The sequence below is a fragment of the Solanum dulcamara genome, chromosome 3, assembly GCF_947179165.1.
Source record: "Solanum dulcamara chromosome 3, daSolDulc1.2, whole genome shotgun sequence".
Lineage (NCBI taxonomy): Eukaryota > Viridiplantae > Streptophyta > Magnoliopsida > Solanales > Solanaceae > Solanum > Solanum dulcamara.
In genome coordinates, this window is record NC_077239.1 from 32,081,639 (window position 1) to 32,098,468 (window position 16,830).

Below are 16,830 nucleotides of genomic sequence, written 5' to 3' on the forward strand. Positions count from 1 at the left end.
CGTCCTGTGGTGGAATGGTATAATGAGCACTGTCTTAAGGAACTCGAGGATTACAGGAGGGATTATGGTCCGTAATGCACTTCATGGACCATTTTTCCTTCCGTGAATCCCAGGTAAGGTCCCTCACCTTTTGTCTAAGTCTATCACTACGGTAGAGATTATGGTCTGTGGTTAACTTCACAAACCATTTTTCCCTCCGTGCAGCCCTTGCAAGACCCCTTTCTTTTTGTCAAACTCCTATATCATGAAAGGGGACTACACCCCATGGTTCTCTTCACGAGTATCCACCATAGGTCGTAAGCCAAGTTGGCTAATTAATTTTTTAAACAACTGGTCACGACCCGAACCCAAAGTAATTAGGGATTTTTGAAGTATTACCCATTACCACCATAAAATTGGGTCTTTCCAATTCTCTCCCACTACGAACGAAAGCACAACAATCCCTCTGATCCCTTATTATGTAAACCACTCCTCTTCTCATTGATTCCAGTCGCAAGTAGTATTTGTGTGGGTAGTCTAGTGTCTTAGTACTTGGGCCTATGAAAAAGATCAAAAGTGTGAAGCATACATTTAACAAATCAAGTAAGTACTTATTTCAATTTCTTGTGTCGATGCAAAATGGGAGTTGAGTTGTAGTTAAGATTATGTGTGCATAACTATTGGGCTATGTTCGAATATAGGGTGTATCTATAAATGTGCACTTGATTGGGTTATTTGAATTTGGATAGTAGTAGTTGGAATGTGGAGTGAATGCATTCTTGTATTTACTTATCTATGAATGCCTAATTGATGAGTTACGTATTGCAATGTGCTAAATGTTCTTGAATTGGTGTAAAGATTAAGTTGTGAAGAGTGAAGTCATTTGAACAATGGCAGAACCGAGAGGTTAGGGACGATGACCTTCACCATAGACCGTATTGTGATTCATGATCCATGGTCGAGGCTAATTGTCCTCACTATTGAAAAGGTTCCAAGTATAGGATCACTGAAGGCATCACAGACCATGAAGTTTATCACGGCCTGTGGTATTGTTCCATGGTCCCAACACTTAGAAAATTTTCAGCGTACCTCCTGAGACCTAGATTCTGAAAGGCAATAAGGAAGCCTTCACGGTCCGTGAAGACCTCCACTGCCCGTGAAGGTCCACCATATTGAAACACTTTGAAAATTTTTCTGAAAATTTGAAAAATACAAAAATACTTCTTATTTTAGTTTTCACTTACGATAACTCTATGATAGATTAAGCGACGCCATTTCTTAAGGATTATTATCATGCTAGTATGAATCACGGGAAAGTCTGAGTATCTATTTAAATTCGTTGCATTGTCTTGTTAAAATACTAAATATTTATGGCTTTTGTAGGTACCATGGCACAGCCATGCACCAAGAACGCTTCCCAATTCACACTCTATTACTCCATATCCGAAGAATCAGAGTATGAACTAATGTATGAGTAAGAGAAAGTATCGGGAAGTGAAGCATCTAGTGGTTCTGAGGTCCAAGTGGACACCCATATCTCTCCTCATGCTCCTACATGACTAGATCCAAAGCAGCTGCTGAGGCTGAGGCCACTCCCTCCCAGTCTAAAGAGGAGGCAGCCAGCTTGGACAATAAGGCAAATGGGGATGACACATAATCCAGAGAAGGGGGTAGTGTTGCCGGTGATGAGGATGACAGACTGGATCCTATAGAGAGATTTGTCCATGCAAAAGAAAGTGACCAGTTGCGGGCTGAAATGTTATTACTTTTTTGAGAAATGGGTGCCTTGTTCTAGGTCAAAACGATATCTTTGCAAATGGCTTAACCAAAGGGTCTAAAGGCTTGTATATATGAGCCATTGTGCTAGAGGGTTAGGTGGTCCCTGATAACCTCTCCTCCCTACCTAAGCTCAAAGAACTCTTCTATAAGCATCATTTTGGGTAGATGACCAAAAACCCAGGATGTTATGGTAAAAGTCTAGTCTGGGAGTTCTATTCTGCCTATGCCGCCTCAATGATAAATGATATGCCTACTGAGATCTCGAAAAAGAAGAAGAGGGCCTTAGCGTTAACGAAACCACCATTAGATGAAGTCGCAGTTTGTGGAATGGTAATGAATATCTCTGAGACTACACTCAACAGGTTCTTATATGGTCCGAAATTCTAGACTGATGTTCGGACAGGTCCCTATGAGATCGACAACACGAGGTTAGTGATAAGGAAAAGATGGGCAATCTCAAGGTGCGAGGAATGATTATGGGATAGATTGTGAAGCATATCGCTATTGAGGGAGAAAATATGTCGTAGGTCACTAATGCCAAACATCTGATTACTAAGGCTTCACTCACATTTCCAACTAAGTTTTGGTGGGCCATTGTCCATTCCCATCTCCAACCCACTGCAAATGAAAACACCCTTCATCCCATATAGGCATCTCTAGTAGCCTGATTTATGGCTCGGTTTGAACTATAAAGCGATAGGCTAATTGCGGCCGAAATTTGGGACCAAGTATTTAATGAGCGTGCTGGACTTCCATTCTCATGTCTGATCATGGCGTTATGTGAGTACATGGAGACAGTGGTAAATCGCCACTTTGACAAGCGCATCCCAGTAATGAAGTCCTCAAATGCGGCACTGATAAAGGATTTGGACAACCCGATGTACAAGACCAAGCTGGGCTGACCTATTGGTCTAGTCACTATGCCTATAGGTCCACCTCCTCCTACTCTGGCTTTGAAGGGTGAGACTTCATGTACTATGAAGGAGGAGACCACAGAGAAGCTAGAGGGAGATACCATGCCTACCCTTTCCACACCCACAGTTTTAGGTATTAGATCCTGTTCCTTATGCCCTCCTTGAGCAATTGGTGTAGGATAAGTGGTAGACACGGGCATTAGTTGATCAGGTGATTGAGAGACTCCCGAGGGTTATCTAGATAATGATATAAGCGAAGGTGAATCAGATTCGTATCGAGCTCCGATGGGAGGTGACATTGATATAGGGCCACATTGATGGCCTTGAGGCTCATATTACTACTCAGAGTGGTCTTTTAGGTGATTCAGAGAATGCTTCCTTATGGGCTGAGTTGGCTGCCTTACAAGAGGATGTGGGTAAATTGGAAGCGAAGTCTTCCTCTATTATTCCTGCTAGTGCTACATATACCTTGCTATAACTGTTTTCGACACCCCCTGCACTTGTGTAGCTTGATGGAGTGTGAGGCTCCATTTTGGCACCCGAGCCCAATAACAAGGGCATGGGAAAAAAGTAGTGACAGAGAGATGATTCCCTAGATAAGGAAGAAAAGGAAAGAAGATCAGAGATGAAAGCTGATAAGAGAGCTAAGTGCGCCTCCCAAAAAGAATTCCAGGAAAGGTAGGAGTTTGAGAGGAAACAACTTGACGCTGCAAGTTTTAGAGAATCGACTAGCGGAGTCACTCATTTTGATACTGCTATGATCCTGGCTCCAGATGGGACTGTGAGTGAAGTGCTTCCTAGCACACTTACTCCTACTACAGGCGATGACCCTTTGGGGGAGCCTATATCATTGAGTCCACCAGCCGATGATGGTGTCACTACACCACCACCGACTGATGCCTAGGGCATCATAGGTATGATCACTTCCATTGTAGTTATTATTAAGTTCTTTGACGTGCAATTAAGGACAATGCACATTCATTTGATAGGGGGTGGGGCATCCTAATGCTTAGAGTTTTTGTTGCCATGTTTCATTTCTGTGAAGCGTATATATAGTGGAACTAGCATGTTTAGGATTGTTGTTGTGTAAATACCAGAGTTTATAGAAGGATACAATAGCCTATGAAAGGAAGAAGTCAAATTGAACTAAAATGACTCCTAACTAAAATTTTTGTAAAATACTATATGATTGATCTGGCTTGTGAAAAATGATTTGTTAAGATCTTTATAGGAAATTGTACATATTGACTTGTCGATCAAATGCTAGCTAGGGCATGACTGGGTTGATTAGTGCTGAATTGTATAACATATGTGCCATGTTTGTGTGAGCTTAACTACTTAGTTCGAACAATGCATCTATAAGCTAGAACTTGCCTGGTTTGTCTTACTGAAATGATTGAATAGCTTGATTAGGACATGATCATAGTGCCTTGGTTGATAATGAGCCATTTACCCTAAATTTAACCAGCCAAATGAAATTATACCCTTTAAACCAAAAGTTTGAGCTTGAATAGAGTCTTTGATTAACCAAAATTCACCTTCTCTTTATGTTTGTGAATCTAAATTTTGGCCCTGGTCCCTTGAAGGACAATGTGTACCTCAACTCAGTCTAAAAGCCTAAGTTGAGAGTGGCAACTATGAGGAGAATCAGTCTATGAATCTTTATCTTAGCCCTGGTCCCTCCTAGGAGATTATACACTTCAACTCAGTCCAAAAGCCTAAGTTGAGGGTGGCTACCATAAGAAAAAACAACAAATTTAGGGTATGAAAGAATGGTGGAATGAGAAGAAAAGAAAAGTATGGGTTGTGTCCGCAAATGAAAAAGAAAATAATTGCAAAAATGAGTTATAAAAAGAAAAAAAATAAGATTGAACAAAGGAGAAGACCACTCTCGATAAGAAAGAATGAGGAAATAAGGGAACAGCAAGAGTTTGGGGGGTTGAAAACAAGTAGCTAAGTTAAAAGTAGCTTTTTAAAGGGCAAAGTAGTCACTTTCTTGCTAAATGTACCCTACTTAACCCCGAGCCATTGTTACAAGCCTAAAAACTCCTATTCTGATCCTAAAAAGGTTATTCAAGAGTTCAAGTATTGAAAATAAGGGTAAGCCTATGGTCTTTGCTTTTGCATTGATTGAATTTCTTTTAAGAGAGCGAGTAGTTTTGTTCCAGTCTCCATTTATCCTTAATACACTATTTGAGAGACTTCTTTGTTATGAGGGCACTATGATTATATTGTTGAGTTGCTATATTGCTTAATACATCGTCAGTTGCATTTGTTTGGTTGACTGTGAATAGTGCTATGTCATAAATAGATCCTTGTGAGTTAGTTGGACTACCAGTTTATTACATAGTTGAGAATGAGTCATGGTTAATGATATGGGCTACTATATATCTATCCTACATCTATTTGTATTTGCGCATAGTGTTATTTTATTTTGTGTCATTGCTTGAGGAAAAACAATGGTTCTAAGTTGAGGATGTTGATGTGTCGTGTATTTACGACATTTTTGATGCTCAAAATAGTGAATTAGTGTGTGTTGCAATCATGTTTTTTTGATATGATGTGCCTTTTTTTATGTAGTAGAAAATCTAAGTTGCGCATGAGATTTGATGATTTTTTAGTTCTGAGTACTGGTTGGCTGAGGACTGAGGAATACAAGCCTCACCATGGACAATATTGCTGTTACACCCCACACTTTTAAAACTCGGAATGTCTTATAAGTTCCTTAGACATTATCATTTAAGCCAGATACGCTACGACACTATCAAAGAACTCCAAGAAAAGGAGAATGTGATGCCCCATAGTAGGGAAGGTTGGAAATAGGGTTATGAGAAGTTGGAAGAAGTTGGAGGCCAAGTAAGGAGTCGTGGGACTCGACTTACCTACATAAGTTACTAACTTAGAAGTCCTACACACTTAAGCTACTTGAGTACCGTCGAGCTTAAGTAGCAAGGATTACACAGGTTCTTAAAATAAGACGAGATTACGAACCCATGAGGAAGAGAAAAAGACAACACGTGGCAGCCTAGGAAGGAGACACGTGGCATCACCTCAAGCAAGCAGGTGACCCACCTGCTTGGGGTCAAGTAGGTGACCCACCTACTTGGGGGAGGTGGACCCCACTGCCACATGGCAGCACCCTATTGGCAGCATGCATACGTGGCCCAATAAGGGCTAGACACGTGTCGCCCTATGGGGTTGACACATGAGTTTCCAAACTTTGAAAGATCAACTTACCTCCGCTCCTATTTTGACTCTACCAAAAAGATTAGAAGGGTTTGTGGTTTATTGCGATGCTTCAAAGATTCATTTGCGTTGTGTCTTGATGCAAAATGGTAAAGTTATAGCCTATGATTCTAGGAAATTGAAAGTTCATGAATGTAGCGAGCCTACCCATGATCTTGAGTTGGCGGCCGTTGTTTTTTCTTTGAAGATTTGGTGGCATTACCTCTATGGGGTGTATCTGGATGTGTATACCGATCATAAAGGTCTTCAATATGTGTTCATATAAAAGGACCTCAATCTAAGACAAAGAATATGGCTAGAACTCCTCAAGGACTATGATATGAGTATGCATTATCATCCAGGTAAAGACAATGTGATTGCCAATGCACTTAGTAGAGTGTCTAAGAGAACTGTGGCTCATGTAGATGAAGGCAAGAGGGAAATGGTAAAATATGTTCACCGGTTGGCTAGATTAGGGGTGAAGTTGTGTGGTATCAATGATGGTGGTATGGTTGTTTAAAATGGGTCTGAATCCTCCTTGGTGTTGGATGTTAAGTCAAAACAAGACCTTGACCTGACATTTATTAAGTTAGAGGTTGGTGAAGGAAAAGAAAGTAGAGGTCTTTTCACAAGAGGGAGATGGGATGCTATACTACCAAGGTTGGTTATGTGTTCTAGATGTGGATGATCTAAGAAGTTTGATCTAGATGGAGGCTCATAATTCCTCATACTTTATTCATCTCGGTTCAATAAAAATATACCGAGACTTAAAAGAGTTCTATTGGTAGGGTGGCATGAAAAAGGACATAGCAAGGTTCATATCCGAATGCCCGAATTACCAACAAGTGAAGGCCAAACACCAAAGGTCAGGTGGCCTAGCACAAGATATCAAAATACCTACTTGGAAGTGGGAAGACATGAACATGGATTTTGTAGTAAATTTGCCTTATACCAGGAAGCGTTATGATTTGATTTGGGTAATTGTTGATAGAATGACTAAGGCGTCTCACTTTCTACCGATCAAGACCACTTATAGTGACGAAGCCAATGCCAAGTTGTATATTAGGGAGTTAGTAAGGTTGCATGGTGTGCCTTTATCCATTATTTTGGATTGTGGTGTTCAATTCACCTCTTCCTTTTGGAGGTCGTTTCAAATGGGCCTCGGTACTAAGATAAAGTTGAGCACCACATTCCATCCTCAAACTGATGCGCAATCTAAAAGGACAATTCAAAAACTAGAGGATATGTTAAGGGGTTGTGTGTTGGAGTTCAAAGGAAATATCTACTGCTCATCGTGTTTGCCTATAATAATAGTTACCACTCAAGCATCGAGATGGCGCCGTTTGAGGCTTTGTATGGTTGACAATGTAGATCTCTGATTGGGTGGTTTGAAGCATATGAGATGACCTTGTTAGGTGCCGACTTGGGGCTAGATTCTTTAGAGAAGGTGAGGATCATTAAAGAAAGGTTGAAGATGGCTCAAATTCATCAAAAGTCCTATTCCAATACTAGGAGAAGGGATCTTGAGTTTAATGTGGATGATTGGGTGTACTTGAAGGTGCCACCCATGAAGGGTGCAGTTCAGTTTGGTAAGAAAGGAAAATTAAGCCCTAGGTATGTAGGGCCTTATAGAATCTTGAGGCGAGTTGGCAAAGTTTCTTATGAGTTGGAATTGCCTTCGAAAATGGCCATGGTGCTGTTACACCCCGTATTTTTATACCTTGGAACGCGTTCTGAAGTCTCTTGAAAGGCTCTTAAGTTTCTTGCAAGGATCGTAAGCCTCTTAAGTTTCTTAAAGTTTTTTAAAGCTCTTAAGGGTTACCATGTGATCCGGATAATCTATAACGCTATCAAACAACTCTAAGGAAAGGAGAATGCGATACCCTATAATAGAAAAGATTTGAATTAGGTCTATAAGATTCCAGAAGAAGTTGGAGGCCAAGTAATGATTCGTAGGAATCGACTTACTTACGTAAGCTACCAACTTGAAAACCTTATATACTTAAGCTACTTGAGCACATACTAAGTTTGCGTAGCAAGGATTACATAGGTTCATAAAGCAACACAAGATTACGAACCCACGAGGCAAAGAAGAGAGCGAAACGTGGAAGCATGGGAGAATAACACATGGAAGCAAATGGAAGTGCCATGTGGAAGAAGCTGCAGCAAGGGGGTGGGCCCCCACCTTCCACATAGATGCCCATGAGGGGTGGTGCGATGTGTTGGCCCAACAAGGGCTTGACACGTGTCACCACTTGGGGCTTGACACACGTCACCCCCCTAAGGTGGTATATATATACATATTTGATGACTTTTCAAATCATTCTTATCCCTTAAGTTCATCTTTATCAAAAAACAAAAGAGACTACAAGAAAATTCTAGAGAAAAGAAAGGAGAGAAACTTGAAGCTAGAGAGAGAGAGCGCTCGGATTTGGGAGAAAAAAAGGTGAGTCTCCAATTTAGTTCCGTAAATTAATTGTGTAGGGTGAACCATGATGTTATGAAGGTGTTATTAATTAAAATTTAGGATTTGGAGCAGCCCAAAACGTTATCAAACAGCCACAAAGTTTTAGGCGCGCTAAAGGGACTTCCGAGGCAAGTTTCGACGAGTTTGATGAGTTTTGGGCAAGGTAAGGGTTTACCTTTCAAATTGGAGTTTATGATATTTTTATGAGGTATATTACATTTCTTAAAAAGGTTGGAAGTGGAAAAATTGCATAAGGATGCTATACGCTAGAAACAAACTAAATTGAAGTTGTTGTAGTTAAATCAAAGTCGCGTAGTGTGTTGTTGCTGTGGTGTTGCGGTTGCAGCTGGTTGGGTGGTGTGTTGCAGGGTTGTAAAGTATTTTAAAAAGGGTATGGGTTCTTATGGTTGCAGACACATGACCCTCCATTTGGTATGGTTAAAGATTTTGCAAAATAAAGATTAAAAACTCTATTTTGGTATCGTATTTTGGAGCTAGTTGTTTGGAGCTTGTATTGTGCAATGTTGAAGTGACTTACTTGTAAATATGTTGCTGTTTTTTATTGTTGTTATGGTTATTGATATTTTAGCCGAGTCAAAATCTCGGGTACATTGAAGTTACAGCAGAAATGTTGCCTGATTTTTGGTAGCCTCGGAACTACTAACAAACTAGTCGAAGGTAATGGATAGGAAGTGACTCCTATTAGCACTTGGTTGTAGAGTGGCATATTTGAAAGTGAAAGGATATTAACCTTAGTATTACTTTCATATTAAAAAGGTTAAGAAGATATCAAGGCAAGTTGGGTTACAATTAATACCCTTTTTTTCTTTTGATATGTCTCAACATAAGTATATGATGATATATGTGTTACACCCCACACTCTCAAGCTCGGAATGTCTCTTAAGTTCTTTATACAATATCATGTGAGCCGGATAAGCTACGACACTATCAAATGACTCCAAGGAAAAGAGAATGTGTTACCCCATAGTAGAGAAGGTTGGAAATAGATTCATAAGAATCCGGAAGGAATTGGATGCCAAATAATGAGTCGTAGGACTCGATTTACCTACGTAACCTACCAACTTAGACGTCTTACATACTTGAGTTTCTTAAGGACATACCAAGCTTACGTAGCCTGGATTACATAGGCTCCTAAAATAAGATGAGATTACGAACCCACGAGAAAGGGGAAAAGACGACACGTGAAAGCCAATGGAGGAGCGACATGTGGCAGCACCTCAAGCAAGCAGGTGACCCACCTACTTAGGGTCAAGTAGGTGAACCGCCTACTTGGGAGGTGGGGCCCACAAGGACACATGGCATCCTAGGGGTAAGGCATGGATCTGTGGCCCAATAAGGGATGGACACGTGTCACCATATGGGGATAACACATGTCACCTCCTAGGACCACATATATACATGTATATGTGTCTTATACTACAGTTCTGATCCATTAAGCTGCAGGAAAAACTCAAGAACAAACCCTAGAACAAGAGAGAAAAACATGACGGCTTGGAGGAGAAAAATAGGTATGTCCCAATTTTGCTCCGTAAATTAATTAGATAAGGTAATATTATATCAAGTGGAGGTGGTTAACAATGTATCTTACCTATTTGGGGCAGCAAAAATGAGTAACAAGCAGCCACAACATTTCAGCCGCGTCAAGGAGGTTCCGAAGTTAATTTTCAGCGTGTTTGGAAGGCCATTTGATAAGCTATGGCTTGATTCTCTTCTTCCATGTTTTTTTAAGGGTTTTTCCATGTTATGAGGGTGTTCATAATGTAAATTTAAGGTTTGGAGCAGCACCAAACGGACAGCAAACAGTCCACTCCGTTTCAGCACATCAAGAGATTTTCCGAGGCGGGTTTTGGCGTGTTTTGGAAAATTTTGGGTAAGGTAAGGTTTATCATTTAAATTTGAAATTTATGAGGTTGTTATGGAGTGTATTATGTACCTTTTATACTTCTGGGAGTATGAAAAAAATCATGGGGATGCTCAGCGAAAGAAACAATCTAAATTGAAGTCACCGTAGTTAAATTGTAGTCGAAGTGAGGCGTGGTGTGTTTGGAGGATTCTTATGGTTGTGTGGTGTGTGTTACAGGGTCTAAATGTGTTCTAAAATAGGTTTGGGAGCTTCTGGTTGCAGCCACATGATTCCACTCTTCGTACGGTTAAAGGTTTCACAAAATAGAAACTAGAAATCCTATTTTGGTATTACAATTTTCAGCAAGTTGGGTGGAGTTCATATTGTGTAATGCTGCCATGTTCTACTTGTATATGAGCTACAGGTTGTTATTGTTGGTTGGCTGTGGTAATTAGGTATGTAATTAAGAATTCGGATAGGGCATATTATAGGAGAGATGCTGCCCAATTTCCGGTAACTCTTTAAATGAGTTAAGGAACTAGTCGAAGAGGCGAGCGAGGAAATGAGTTATGTGAATACTAAGGTGCAACCAAAGGCGCTGAAAAGTTTAAGGTTGTTGATACTCGCCTTTTTTCTATGTTAAATAGAATTAGAGGACGATGATGTGGACGTGATTAAGAGAAGTTCATACGAGGTATGTGAAGCTTTCTTTTGGCGTGTTTTTGGAATAAGTATGTAGAGATATCTTTCTTTTCTTTTGGCATGTATTAGATGTAAGTTATGAATGATATGTATGTGATATTTGGGATTCAATCCATTCATAAAGCCCTGAATATAAGTCAAAACTCTCATTTACTTTTTGATGTTAGAACTCCTACAATAGCTGGGTTGTTGCCCTTAAGTCTTTTATGTGATGAAAAGTAGTACATGTAAAGCCTATCTCTTCTTTTCTTTGGAATGGCTTAATTTTAAGTAAAATGATATATGATATGGGTTTAGAGGTAATTCCATTTATGAGCTCTAAGTGTAACTCGTGACTTGTAGTCACTTCTGAACACTAAGAGTTTGAAAGTAATCAAACTACTATTTCCGAGCCTGCTATATAATTAGTAGTAAGTGGAGGTACCAGCTCCTCTTTTTAAAGTCTTTGAAATGATCAATGTCTCTGATTGCATAACTGTGTATCTGATTACATATATGTGTCTCTGATTGCATAAACCATGTTTCTGATTGCATAAACTATGTGGCATTGTCTTGATGCATGTCTGTGGTTCCTGAGGCCCCAATTGATGTAACCCCTAATGATATCTAAAGGGGTACTTTGGATAAGTACCTTCCTGGTCTTCATGTGATGGTTCACTTGAGTGTTTCATTGAGTCTCAGAGGGTGACTTAGTTGCATATAGTTTCTCATTACTCTATTCGTGCATGTTGTAACCCTTCTTTTTTCACGTCCTATGATGAGCCAGATATTATGTTGGGTGCAGCTTTACTACTTTCACCGCATCCCGGTCCGGATGTGTATAGTTCTATGCATAAGAAGATGATGCCGTACGTGAGGTATGATATATGTTATATGTTATGACGATACGATTATTCACCGAGTCCCGGGCCGGCTATAATATGATAGTATATGTGGCGAAATAAGAAAGGAACACCGAGTCCCTCCTTAGAGGGCTGGGTATGGTATGTATATTATGATGGTACGCTATAGACGTACAGCACTCCATTCACTGAGTCCCTCACTAAAGGGCCGGATACTTTATATAGGCATACATATGAGATTAGAGTGATACATTATGACCCCGAGCCCCATAGTGAACCGGGTGTAACATAATGACATACATGATAAGATTATACCGTGTACGATGATATTATATCGTATACGATGATATAATACCGTATACGATGATATGATAAAATAAAATGCATGATGATACGATGACATGTGAATATGAAGAAATGATTATGACACCGAGTTCACTAAAAGGCCAGGCACAGTATATGATGATGTATAGGATTACGTGTCCTAAAGTGCAGGTACAGTAATTTGTTAATTGTTATACTTGTCCCCTACATCCCTATTTCAGTTATGGTCTCAGTTATGATGTGTTATATTTTACATACTCAGTACATATATCGTACTGACCCCTCTTTTCTCGGGGGGGCTGCATTTCATGCCCGCAGGTACAGATGCCCATTTTGGAGATCTATCAGCTTAGGAGTTACTCTCGGATATGTTGAAAGTGCTCTACTGTTCTGGAGGCTAATTTTTTATACTAGTCATTTGATGTGTATATTTATATATGCAGGGGTACGGCGGGGGCCTATCCCGCCATATGATGCAGTTATTACTCTTAGAGGTATGTAGACATGTGTGTGGGGGTTATTTGTAAGTGCTTTCCAAGTTTTCTCATATGATGTATTGCAAATGTTTTCACGGTATGGCAGCCTCGTCGGCTCGCGTGCCCTTTCCTGTTATGATATAGGTGAATAAGGCTACAGGTTTATGAAAAAAAGTTTTTGACCCATTGGAGTTTGTGTATAGTATCACTTTGTTCATAGTTCAATTTGACTACAACTGATAGGTAGGTATACGGGGGTCCAGGTAGGACCCCAGTCGTGACCTACGGGGTTGGGTCATGACAATATGTATATAATGACTCCATAAGGGAGAGTAGAGAGTATATAAAGCCTACCCTTTCTCTTCTTTTGGTATGTCCTAGATGTACGTAAAAGATGATATAATCTAGGAGGTGACTCCATTCCTAAGTGTTTCTTGCTCATCCTCTAATGTTGGAACTCTTACAATAATTGAGATGTTGCTTCTCAAGTTTTTCTATACATTGGGAAGTAGTTAGTATGTATAGCTAATCTTCCTTTCTTTTTGGCATGATCTTATGAGACAAATAGATGAAGTGTATATGATTCCAAGGAAGTTCCTCTTTTTAAAGCCACTAGGATAGCCAACTTATTGATTCCCAAAAGATATTTGATAATGACCTGATATGGGAATATGATTCCAAAAGTTCCATTTTGACCTAATCCATAGTGGCAATCAAAAGGTACTTGATATGACTCTTGTCTTAGTTTTTGAATGATAGCACATTTTGAGTATTCCATCGAGTCTCAAATACAATCTAAAATGTATAAGGTTACGCACTAGAGGGTCGGGTATGTATGTATGTATATGTAATATATGGATCAGGCCGAACGTTCCTCGGTATTACTATATAATATATGGATCGGGTCAAATATTTCTCAGTATTACTATATAATATATGAATCGGGCCGAACGTTCCTTGGTATTACTATATATTATATGGATCGGGCCAAATGTTCCTCGGCATTACTATATAATATATGGATCAGGCCAAACTTTCTTCAGTATTACTATATAATATATGGATCGGGCCGAACATTCCTTGGTATTACTATATAATATGTGGATTGGACCAAACGTTCCTCGGCATTACTATATGGTATATGGATCGGGCTGTACGTTCCTTGGCATTATTATATGAGATAGCACCAATAGTATATAGATGCTTACGATAACAGAGTGATGTAGTTGTTACACCAAGTCCCCGAACGAGCTGGGTACAGTACATGATGTTAGTATGTACGACTTTATGTTATCAGCTATAGGTACAGTAAATGATTAGATGTCATACTTTCCCCTGCATCCCTATACCAACTATAATTTCCTTATGATGTCTATGTTTATATACTCAGTACATATGTCGTACTGACCCTCCTTTTTCGGGAGGGCTGCATTCATGCCCGCAGGTACAGATACATACTTTGGGGATCCGCCAGTGTAGAAGCTCCACTTAGTAGCTCAGAAGTGCTCCATTATGCCAGAGCCTAGTTTTGGTATTAACCTTCGATGTATATATTTATTTGTTCACGGGTACGGCGGGGTCCTGTCTGCCTTATGTTACTGTTCGTACTCTTAGAGGTCTGTGGACATGTATGTGGGTCGTATATGGGTTGTATATGCATGTATATATAGTGGTGCCTATGATAAGCCTCGCCAGCTTATATGTTATCTTGCCTATTGATGTGCTATGACTTAAGCAGGGGACATATTTACTTATAGATAGCAGGAATATACACAAGTGTCCAATTCGGGCACCCGTCATGGCCTTCGGAGTTGGGTCATGACAAAAGTAGTATCAGAGCAGTTCTTTCTTGGAATATCTACAGACCGTGTCTAGTAGAGTCCTGTTTATCGGTGTGTTGTGCACCACATCTATAAAAAGGAGGCTACAAGGCATTTTGGATGTTATCTTTCTTTCTTGTCTTAGATCGTGCGATAGATCCTAGCCATAGAAAATGAAATTCCTTTTTTTTACTAACTTTGGTTTCAGCTGAAGAACGACATCGACAGAAGAAAGTGATGGATGATATTAAAAGCTACCCAGTGTATAGGTAAGTAATGGTGTGAAAAAGCCATGCTGGATAAGGTAGAAAAATTGAAATATGATTGAAATGTAAAGTTGAAAATTGAAGGAAAAAGTAGACAGGAAAGTGTAACGGGTGCAGCTCGAGTTGGACACACGAGGTAAGTCCATCATTTTATACGGCGGTTGATATTGGGTGCCCTGTGTGGCTATGATAGACTATGATATACATATATGTGTTGGCCCTGTGAGGCATTTTAACATATCTTGAGAGATCGTATTCACGATAACGATAAGGATGAAAGCTCATGAAGTAGGAAGGGGTATTGTGTATATGTACCTCCACTTTGGAAAATAGTGGGATCCCTCGAGGATAGGGAGTAGAAATTGCAAAACAACTGAGGCATTGTGAAATTATTAAAGGAACAAGTGGCATCCTTTGGGGAAAAAATGTGATAAGCAAAACGTGAGACACGTGTCATCAGAGTATAAGTGCCCCGAATGGAGAATCAAACACAGTTATAAGCACTAGTGACGTACTACTTGGGATGAATGAAATGTGGCTTTGGCTAAACTACTACATTAGTTATATGACTCGAGTACCAGTACTTGGACTAGATTGGGTACTAGTTCTCGATAATTCTAAGCACCCCATGGTTGTATTAAGGTTTCTTATAGGGGAAACCTAAAGTGTAGATGATCTAACAGAAAGTGTAGACATAGTGCAGTATGTTAAATGTGTTAGGACAGAATCATATGCGCATGAATAGTTGAAAATAAACAGAGGATGACATGGGTACACCCTAAAGGGGGAAGTGGACAAGAAAAATACAAGCGTGATAGGAAATCAACTGATACTATCACATGTTAACAGGACCGTGTAAAGGATAGTAAGGCCATGTTGGAGTAAGGATTAAGCTATGGTAACGGAGTTGTTGGCCACTGATATGTGACATATAATTAGCAAGGAGAAAGAATAGAAAATCTCCTACGGTAGGAAAGGAGGAGACCAAGGAGTACGTAAAGGAAGAAAAGAAAGAAGTAGGACAAAATAGTGTTAGCACGAGCAAGTCCTAGTGTGAAGTCGATATGTAAAGCAAGATGGGATGGGAGATGAAAAGACTGTGTTTACCTCATACCGATGGTATAAGAGTTGTTGTGCAACCGACGAATAGTTATATACAGCATAAGACCAAGCGGAGGAGTACATGATGAAAAGGAGTTATGATATTTTAAAGATGTTACAGAGGAATACGAAGAGAAGTTAAATCAAATGGACAAAAAGGACACAGTCATGGTTGAATTAAAGATCTACCCCAACACCGATTGTAAGAGAGAAGAAGAGAGGGCAAGGCAAAACATAAAGACTAGCGAGAAGACGCTAAGTAAATCTTGGGCTAAGATGAGTGCCTTCACACATTATTGCAAGGATGGCAATGGAATGTGACACGAGGACTTCCTGGGGGGTCACCCATCCTAGTACTATTCTCGCCCAAGCATGTTTAACTTCGAAATTCTGGTGTGATCTGATGCATTAGTGCTGCTATGATCGCACGAGATGGGAGATTCTAAACTAGCGGCGAAGCAATAACACGAGATTATGTACCTAGAGTGTTATAAGTTATGATAAGGGAATTGTAAAAGAGCTTAAGCAAAACAAGAAGGATTAGCCAATTACTAACAAATGGCGCACTTGTATGCCACAGTTCTTTAACATAATACCAGTTAATGATAAGGCAAACCACAGAACGACTATACAGGTCATTGTGTGAAGGGACTTCAGCATAACTTGGTAGCCAACTTTGATGGGCAAAAAGCAAAACCCAAAAGGTGAGGGTACCAGTTGATGTCATTTAAAGAAGACAAGAAGTAATATATGAGGTCGAAGATTCCACAATACGACCTTGGCTACAAGACTCACTTTGCACTCCCTAGACAGACAATTCTATATGGAATGTTATCCACAGATTAACAATATCAGCCCATGTTTCTTCAATCAAGGACTATCGGTCCAGTCGAGATTGTGTAAAATTATAAGTTAAAAGGGTGGTGAGACTTTACGGAGTTCTCATACCTATTATCTCAGATGAAAGAGCCCGAGTTACAGTTAACTACTGAAGATCAATCCAACAAGAGATTGGGAAGACAGATAGGTCTTCGTACACCATTGTACCCTCAGATCGAAGGACAGACTAAG

General features: G+C 39.9%; 1 pseudogene; it reads right to left on the reverse strand.

Annotated features, from left to right (window-relative positions):
* Positions 1–16,071: 16,071 nt before the first annotated feature.
* Positions 16,072–16,190, reverse strand: LOC129883760 (5S ribosomal RNA; annotated as a pseudogene).
* Between the last annotated feature and the right edge of the window lie 640 nt (positions 16,191–16,830).